This window comes from Hylaeus anthracinus, unplaced genomic scaffold (assembly GCF_026225885.1).
Source record: "Hylaeus anthracinus isolate JK02 unplaced genomic scaffold, UHH_iyHylAnth1.0_haploid 0, whole genome shotgun sequence".
Lineage (NCBI taxonomy): Eukaryota > Metazoa > Arthropoda > Insecta > Hymenoptera > Colletidae > Hylaeus > Hylaeus anthracinus.
In genome coordinates, this window is record NW_026533254.1 from 15497488 (window position 1) to 15506952 (window position 9465).

General features: G+C 38.1%; 1 protein-coding gene across 1 annotated transcript in view; it reads right to left on the reverse strand.

Moving 5' to 3' along the window:
* The window catches only part of LOC128887395 (arginine kinase), a 26028-nt gene extending 16881 nt beyond the window's left edge, over positions 1-9147 (reverse strand). Inside the window, exon 1 of the mRNA XM_054143247.1 lies at positions 8987-9147. The gene's annotated coding sequence lies outside the window, so the exon portion shown is untranslated. The remainder of the gene's footprint in view (positions 1-8986) is intronic.
* Between the last annotated feature and the right edge of the window lie 318 nt (positions 9148-9465).

Below are 9465 nucleotides of genomic sequence, written 5' to 3' on the forward strand. Positions count from 1 at the left end.
CGCTGCCGCCTAGCGCGTAGCCTTCGCTACCGCGGCCGCTCCAACGGTCTACGCGCGCTCTGATTGGTCGGGGTTTTCGCTTAATATCTCCTCAACGAAGCCCCATCCGACATTTTTGCAAAGGAAATTGTCGTTCAGAATCGTCTCATCTACCCCCCAATTCCGGCTCCTCCCCGACTTTTGGGACACCCTGTATATATATATATATTTTTTCTTTGTCCAAGTAAATCGTTCAAATAATTATTTCGACAGAAACGTATTCTTCGCGTTACCGTTCGTACGGTCGACATTAGGCGTAAATAACAGTCCCATTCGTTAATTAACAAATCCAATTGGGGTTCTCGAGCAAGCGTAATCGAATGACGAGAGAATTTCAAGCGCGGGTAATGCAGACGATTCGATTTGCCACTCTCTAGGCGGGTTGAAAAAAAAAAAAAAGGATTACGCAACGTGCACTCTAAAAATCGTGTACAGCTAGATTTAAATATGCTCGGGAATGCCGCTTGTAACATCCTATTGCGCCAACGAGCCATTCATTGGCACCTGGATCCGTTTCGAATAGAAATTCGAGAGGGAGCCAGACGATGGATCTTCGAAATAATTGCGGAACACTGTTACCAATCGATTCGACTTTCCACTGAGTGCACACGAAGAAATATAGATACACGTATCGTGTCGTATTTGAAATTTCAAATTTTAGAACAGTGTCAGTCCCATACTTTTTTTTTTTTTTTACCAGTAATGATTCGCAATTGTAAGTAAATAATAATAAAAAAAAAAAATTCCTCGCGTGGACTAATTTTTTAATAACTATCGTTAATTTTGCAAAAATTGCCACGATTGTTCGAGACGATTGAGATCACCAGAGTTTTAAATAACCACGCGTTATCGGTACGGTATTAAAAAGAGATAAGGCGTCACCGTTGCTTTATCAGATTTTATTGCATAATCAAAATGGTTATCAATGTAGTGATTTTGCAAGATTTGCTTGTATTTAAAGATTGCGCTTATGGGATTTCAAAAATTAATTTTTCTAAATTAGAAGTTGCGTTTAGTGTAAAATAAAAAGTTTAATCTAGGGTAGGTTCGTTAACCCGGCCATTTACGTCGAGAATCGAAGGATTCCTTGAAAAGCGATTCGAGGCACAGTCACTCGAAGGACGTCACGGTTATGAGCCGGGCAATGAGTAATTGCACTCTTACATGGGAATGATGCCATATGGCGTAGGCTTCCACGAAAATGTAAACATTGAGTCCATTTAGAAAAAAGGTCGTTCCACAAACGACATTATCATTCGAAGACACTTTATCCAGATCTAATATTTGCCGACAATATTTCGTCGGCATGTATTACTATTTATCGCCTTAAAAGAGAGAAACCATGGAAATATTGAACTCCTCGAGTTTATAAACAAACCCGTTCGCTTATGTAACATTTCAACCGTGTAATATCTCATTATCAAGACATTAATCAAACAGTTGGTTAATTATTATTTTCTCACGATATAAGAAGAAGATAGTTGAGAGAAAATACAAGGGGATACATAGTTTCCTACTTTTCTATCCTTCTTTAATCTGAACGTTACAAATTTTTCATGCACGGTCTTGTTTCAAGATTGGGAAATTTCTCTGTTAAATAAGATCTCAATTGCAATTGCAAATCTGAACGTTACAAATTTTTCATGCACAGTCTTGTTTCAAGATTGGGAAATTTCTCTGTTAAATAAGATCTCAATTGCAATTGCAAATCTGAACGTTACAAATTTTTCATGCACGGTCTTGTTTCAATATTGGGAAATTTCTCTGTTAAATAAGATTTCAATTGCAATTCGTGGGATCGATACAATTACAGATGTTTTAGAGCGATACTGTCACGACCTACGGTAATTTGTCGAACGGAATACGAGAAGAGCAGTCGAAATCGAGGGTACTCGTGCTTTCGACAATTTCTATGCAACTGGGACAATGGCCGGCTATTCGAAGAGACGTGGGGAGCGTTGTCTCATTGTAACGGTGTAGGAAATGAACCAGGCGGCGGACAAGTCTCGCGATTCGCCGGATGCAACCGTTTCAGGCTTGCTCCGCTAATTCGTACGAGTCGAGTCGAATTATGCGAATTCCAAGCAAACGGTACCGCCACTTCCGCGACAATCGACTCGACCAACTACCCCCGATTCCAAATCTCGTCAAATTTTTCAACGTTCAATTAAACAAGCGAAAACTTCATGGAAAATTCAAAGCTGTAGATATCATTCATCTGGTGTAGAAATTAATTCTGTAGAAATTATTTTTGTATTAATTTTCAAAGTTCTCGATCTGATTTTTATTATAACGAATCGGTAAAAATTATCTGTGTGTCTTCTTCTACTGTGATTATCAAGCACACTTGTAATCTGTCGGAATAACAACAATCAAATACATATACATAATACATTCGTACATACGTACATTTTGATATACATAAAAAGTTAAAAGTTCTTTTTCATCAAATATAAATTGCAGTAATTCCTCAGCCAAAGGGATTTTCGAATGAAAATCGTTCGTAACGGAGTACGAGATTTATTGCGAATGACTTTTGATGGAAATCGAGTTAACGAGCCAGAGAGCGATCATCGGAGATCGTGAACGATTAATTTGCAATTGAAATTCGCGATTCGAGAGCAACTCCGCGTGCTCGTGGACGATAAATTAGTTCGCTGAGGTCATGAATGCCGGTTAGCTGCTATATTTAACTACAAATGTCTGTCAACGAGGAGATAATGGTCTTTTAAGACAATGGATGCATTTGCTTTTCGATACTGTAATCTCAAATATTTAATAATAATACCTACACAAAAATATCAATATTAAATTTCTTTCTACTTGATTCTGAACAATTTCCATGAAGCAAATAGCCAGTAATAATCTATTCTTTACTCTGTTATCTCTTAAAATAAGTTTATTCCTATCGAAAAGCATAGAACATTTCAAGGAATTAGGTTCGTCAACTGGTCAAACGTCAATGTCATGGAGAATGGCGCTTTAAACGCCCTCGCAAATTCCTGACGGTTAATTCCCACAACTAATCGGTGTCCAGTTTCAGGATTCATGAAGATAAATTACCTACGACCGTAGGAATGTCGCTGTATCATCCAAGAATATAAGAAACGCGATTCGGAGAGATCCAACATAAGAGACGAAATGTAATCGAACGCGTTTATTAGCATGTGCATTAGTTTGTATTTTGTTTCGACCTAATTTTATATTCGCAATCGTCTGTACCGATAGGCGATAGGAGCCAAAGGCATCGCAAATTCCTGACGGTTAATTCCCACAACTAATCGGTGTCCAGTTTCAGGATTCACGATGATAAATTACCTACGACATAATACAGAGAGATCCGACATAATAGATAAGAGACGAAATGTAATCGAACGCGTTTATCAGCATGTGCATCAGTTTGTATTTCGTTTCGACCTAATTTCATATTCGCAATCGTCTGTACCGATGTGTGATAGGAGCCAAAGACATCGACCAGTGGCGCGTCCTGTTGGCAGACGAGAAAAGCTAACCTTTACCGCCACTCGGACGCGCGGGAGAATTCAAATTGCGTCAGTCGGTAAGTTGGAACAGAAATACTGCGAGCAATAATTCATACACAAAATCTAGCGATACGAAAATAGTTCGATTGTCTTTCGATAGTTTCGATAGTTTCTTGGAACCGCTCTCAAAGTCACGACACGAGAGCGAACAAAGTCAACGTTGGATTTTCGTAACTTTTGGCACGGCGCCCGGTACTACTTGTTGTGCAAATGTAAACGGTCTATACTCGTTCGCGAAAGGTTAACAAACTAATACATATATATTATCTTATAACTGTGTAAAAGAAATTCAAACACACGGCGTGCCAATAATTTCAATACCAGTAAGCGTCTAAAAGAGAAGATGAACAAACAAACTGTTGCTCGTGCTGGCCGAGCCAATTTATATTTTCGTGCTGACGTTACTTTGAGAGCTACCAATTACCGTTCAAGATTTTCTTAATAAATCTTTCGCGTACAATTCATTTCAATGACACCTTAGTGTCTCGATTAATAAAACATTTTTTATTTTGTATTTTGTTACTTTCTTAGTTCGTTTATTTGTCGATAATATAGGGAATGAATGCATTCGGTCGTGGTTTTAAATAACCAACATTCTACACAGAATGTACAAATTTAACACTGTATAAGGAAATTGGCTGTTTAATGATATCGTTCATTTTGCAAGTCCGTTCACGCTTAAATTCCACGTGAAATTGAATCAAGTGGTAATATGCCCAGCGAGTAGCGATAATCACGCGTTAATTAACATCGATTCGAGCATTAGCTATGGGATCGTTATCTTAAAGAGTAAGTAAATTCTAAGAAAATTTCTGTCGCTCTTAAAGAAATAATTTTTAACCATACCACGAATTTCAGTGTGTTAGAAACCGTTTCCACGCGTGCATGGCTAATGTCAAGGAGAGATTGCAGTGGCGTAGGTAAATCAGCCGGCATGAATTATTAGCATGCATTATAGTCAGCCATGCGAGAACCTTCCAGGATCGTTATAGCGCGCCACCTTCAGAATGTTGTATAAAATTTCATCCAACATCGTCACACCGCTGGAAATAGTTGAAATATTGCTGACACTCGAGGCTAATCAATAATTCGAGGATTATCTCTCAAAACTGAACTGAAGAAACTGTATACAAATTTCATTTACATTTCAAATTTCATTTAAAAAAAAAAAAAAAAAAAATTAACCGTTAGCGAATAAAACACAAAATGAAGAATTATCGATATTATCGTAGGATGGTCAAAAATTCAAGGAGACTGATTAGGTCTTCCTCTAATTTACTTGCAAATTCAATGACCTCTTGTACAGAAATAATTGGATATCAAATTAACGTAGGAAACTTGAAAAAAAAAATGAAAAAAAAAATAAAAATATATATATATATATGTCAAATTGAGTAACCTCCTTTTCGAAGTAGGTTAACTATATTCACCAGTAATAGAAATAGTTTCTTCGAATCGAGTATAAGAACACACTTGCTCCCTTAAAAAATAAAGTATAGAAAATCTATCGAATCTTAAAAATAAAGTCTCATTACGGTCGGAACAAATCCGGTTAATTTTATCAAACCGACGTCGCCCGATTGAATCACTCTAAATTTATCAGTAACATTTTCATTGATTAATAGCCGATCCGGAAGATTGACGTATCATTTTTTTTTCTTCACGGAATACAAAAAGTTCCATCGCAAGTAAAGAGAGTTAAATATCACAGGTGGAACGCGTTAGCGTGATATGTATGGCGAGAATCGATATCAGCGATACGTTGGACGATGATAGCTTTAATCGCGATGAGCTACTATACGCGCTGTCGTTGATCGAGCAAACAAACCACATCTGGCCTTAGAGAATGATGAAACACGTTATTCGATTCTAATCCTTCGGGTTATATTTAACTTCATATATCGGAGATCTGTATCGACCACGAAAAGGTTTTACTAAATTTTCGCAAGTGGTAATTTTCCTTTAATTTTCTCTTTTAAATAAAAATAATAGGTTGACAATCCAAAGTTACAAATTATTGAATAGAAAGGGTCAGAATTAATTTCTACACCTGATAATACAGAAAGATACTTGGTTGTATTCTAGAAAAAAGTAAATAACCTGAAGTGATGTATCATTAAGGGTGGACGCGATCGCGTGAAAGATACCGGTAACGCGTTGCGCTCATGGAGAATCGATCAAAGAAACAGCGACACCAGCAGGCAGACGGGCGTGCATTCCGACTGCGATTGTGTACATGCGCACACAGATCCAACCAGACGCGACGACGCGTTCCTTGCACGCAGAGCCCCGATCGGGAGACCGCCAACTATCAATTTCCGTTTTAAATTACCAAACGCCATAACGCATGCACGCGCCGCTCAAACGAATCTCCGGTCTTCTAGCTTAACGAGGTTCCTCCTAAGAAACGCATCGATGCACTCTTCCTTGCTAATAAGACGCCCTATCCACGCCATGCATTTCGATCAGCCACGAACCGACTCACGTCTTCGAACCCTCAAATTTTAATATCTCGACATCTATCGACGACCACTGAAACCAATTCTGGGATATGCGACACAATTCGAAGGTCTTTTGACAAGGGCCCTATTGATAGGGCACAAGTTAAAACAATACAGGGTGTCCTAAAAATGTTGTAACACCTTGAAAGAGGTTCGGGAGGTGATTTGAAACAATTTTTTCCTTATCGAAAATGTTGTCCGAGGCTTCGTTGAGGAGATATTAACAAGTAAACCCCGACCAATCAGAGCGTGCGTACGCCGATAGACCGCCCATGGTAGGCGTAGCCTCCGCGCTCTGATTGGTCCGGGGTTTTCCGTTAATATCTTCTTAACGAAGCCTCGGACAACATTTTCGCTAAGGAAAAAGTTGTTTCAAATCACCCCCCGAACCACCCTCTTCAAGGACTTCGAACATTTTTGGGACACCCTGTAGAATCAATTTCCACACCTAACACTATCGAACCAGAACAGGAAATTCTAGATATTAACTTAAATCTGCCTCTAGCAATAAAGACTGTTATTATTGTTATCATCACTCAATAGAAACTCTACGTTATCTTGTCCGTGATTACTTTGTACAGTATAAACCGTACGATATTCGTTGGCCCGCAGTACGATCATCAATCCGAACATAAAAAAAAAAAAAAAAACATCAATTTTGAATACACTTTATTCAAAATCGAGATTATTCCCTAAACCAAAGAATATCGAAAATATTATTCAATATTAACTATTTCAGTAAAGAGGTTATACATCAAGAAAATGTAATGTTCAACCGTAAACGCGAAGTTTAAATAAATTCGAGGTTATGTTTCGCCCTGACAGCGTCAAAACTGTCGCGACAGTTTTACGAGTTGGTTAAAAATATATGTTGTCAGTCGCGACCGTTGACAATTAACATTCACTGCCAAGAGATCTCGAAAATTTAATTTTAATAATAAGCTGGCATATTAAATTGCACGCGAATGCAAGAGATTGAATTTTGGCCGTTGCACGAAATTGGCGTGGAAGACGAAAAATTTGAGAGCCACTGGGCATCCCTGGCCTTACGTAATCAGGCTGCACCCACTCGTTTTACTGTACGTAGCCTGGCCGTAATCTGTCAATTTACTTTTGACAGGATCTCAAGAACGGAAATCCGATGTAACGCGCCTTTTCCATTTGCATATTCGATAAATTTTCGTATAATCGAAATCGATACTGCCAGATCAAAGTGAGTCGAACGTAAAATTGCGTAACGATTAGGATTAACCGGAAACAAGATCGTATAGCAGTCGGGTCTATTCCGACGTGTATACATTTAGCGGAAATTGTCAACCGAATGATTCACATTCACGTACTAATCGGTTTAACGTATACTTCTATTATTATGGTAATGAAGAATTGAATGAATGGATAATGTACGTATGTATGTACATCCAGGTACATTGTAAATAAATGTAATATATTTCCTGTCAATTTTTACAATTATGCAAACTACGATTTTTATATTATTTTTGTACTATTTTCAGAAACATTAATTTGGACAAGTGCAAGTACTATTCTAGGTTTTATATTCGTATATCTTTTTATGTATAAATGAATTAATGTGAATGTGTGTTGTTTTCCATCGAAATTGTAAAGAAAGCAATTTAGCATATAATTGAGAATATTTGAAAACGATAATCTGCTCACGAAACAAAAATCAATAGTCACAGGAAATAATGATCGTTTCGTGCTGGAAGAAGAACCACAATGATGTAATACGGTATTACCGAAACCCTCCAAGTGTGGTCGATATTAATGCGGAGAAACATTACGAAATTGTCTCCCTTTTCGAATTCTGAAATGTATTTTCAGTTGTCTAATCAGAATCTTTCTTAAATATTTAAAAATTTATATAGAAGCAAAGTCTTGATTTTGTCAGTTAAAATAAAAATTTCGAACCAACTTAGAATTATTAAATTATTTTATACACGGTGTGCAATTAAGGAAGTAAATTATTTAGTATAATCTTGCTTAACCTTGAAATACAAGGGGAAGCCATCTTGCGATTTTAGGCTAGTCTAAACCTAGTATATTTAATTCTAAATTAACTAAATATTCATGTAAGATACATATAGGTTAACCATTCTATTAAAACATACGACTACATGACTCATAACAATTTCCATAATTGTCTTTGCACGTCTTCCTTAGCATAAATTACACGCACATATTTCCGCTAATTTTTAAAAATACTGACGAGGCTAATTAACACGTATCTCAATAGCATAGAAAGCAAGGTTCTGCAGTTAAAAATAAAATATCTACCAAAAACTTTTTCAGGCATTTTGCACATAACGAAACTTCGAAATTCGACCTAAGTAGAATTGCAAGTAATCGAAAGAACCAAACACCGTATTAACCGTGCCCTAAAAATTACAGAAATCATTCGAATCAGTATCATCGCCGAACGAACACACCTGGACGATCTCTAACCTACAAAACCGGCATAGCGACCAAACGCCGCAACATACAACCGCCAAAGGCACAATCGATGATCGACGTTACGATGAATCATTACTTGACTACGCGACCATTCTCCACAGGAATTAACTCTCACTCGACTAAATTTCAAAGACCGAGTCGTACAAACAAATCACAGTAACCATGCCGATTTTCACGACCAACAATCGCAACAATCGACCTACCCGTTCGCGTAGATTATTCGCGTGCGTTTAATTTCTTTAACACGAACGTCTGACACTCGAACGACGCGAGTTTTCTGTAAAGAATCGCCGAAGGATGTCGAACGATCTACGACTCACGGATTTTCCGTTTCGATTGACAGAAATTTCACGGAATGTTCACTGGTCGAAATGAAACGTTGCTCGCGGATAAGAATATTAAGAACGTCGTGAGAAGAGAGAAAGTTTATCTTACCTTTAGCAGACTAAAGAAAGACAAAGGATGCGTTCTGGGTTAGTCCTCGGGCACGTCGTACGCAGACACGAGTCGGAAACGAAGTGGCGCGGAATCAACTCGCTTCGCGACAGCCGAGAACCTCTCCTCTCTGCCTCGGCCAATCACGTCCCTCCTTTGTACATAGACTCCCCACACCCCTCGATCCTCTCCCAGGGACGGTTCGCGGTCCAGCCACGTTCCTCTGTTCCGTTGTTTCTACGAGGACTCCACGGTTGCTACCTCAACTTTTTTACGTCTATTTGCCCTAATTATCCTTGTTCCTTACATTATTCACGTAATACCAAATATAGGAACATTCTAATAGGAGGGGACAAATCGAATACGTACCTCTTCCTTCCTGAAACGGAAACTTCCTGAATAAAGAAACTATTTTTGCGACGAAAACCCTTAACCACGAATGAATATATACAGAAAATCATTAATAGGGTTTGGTTGTA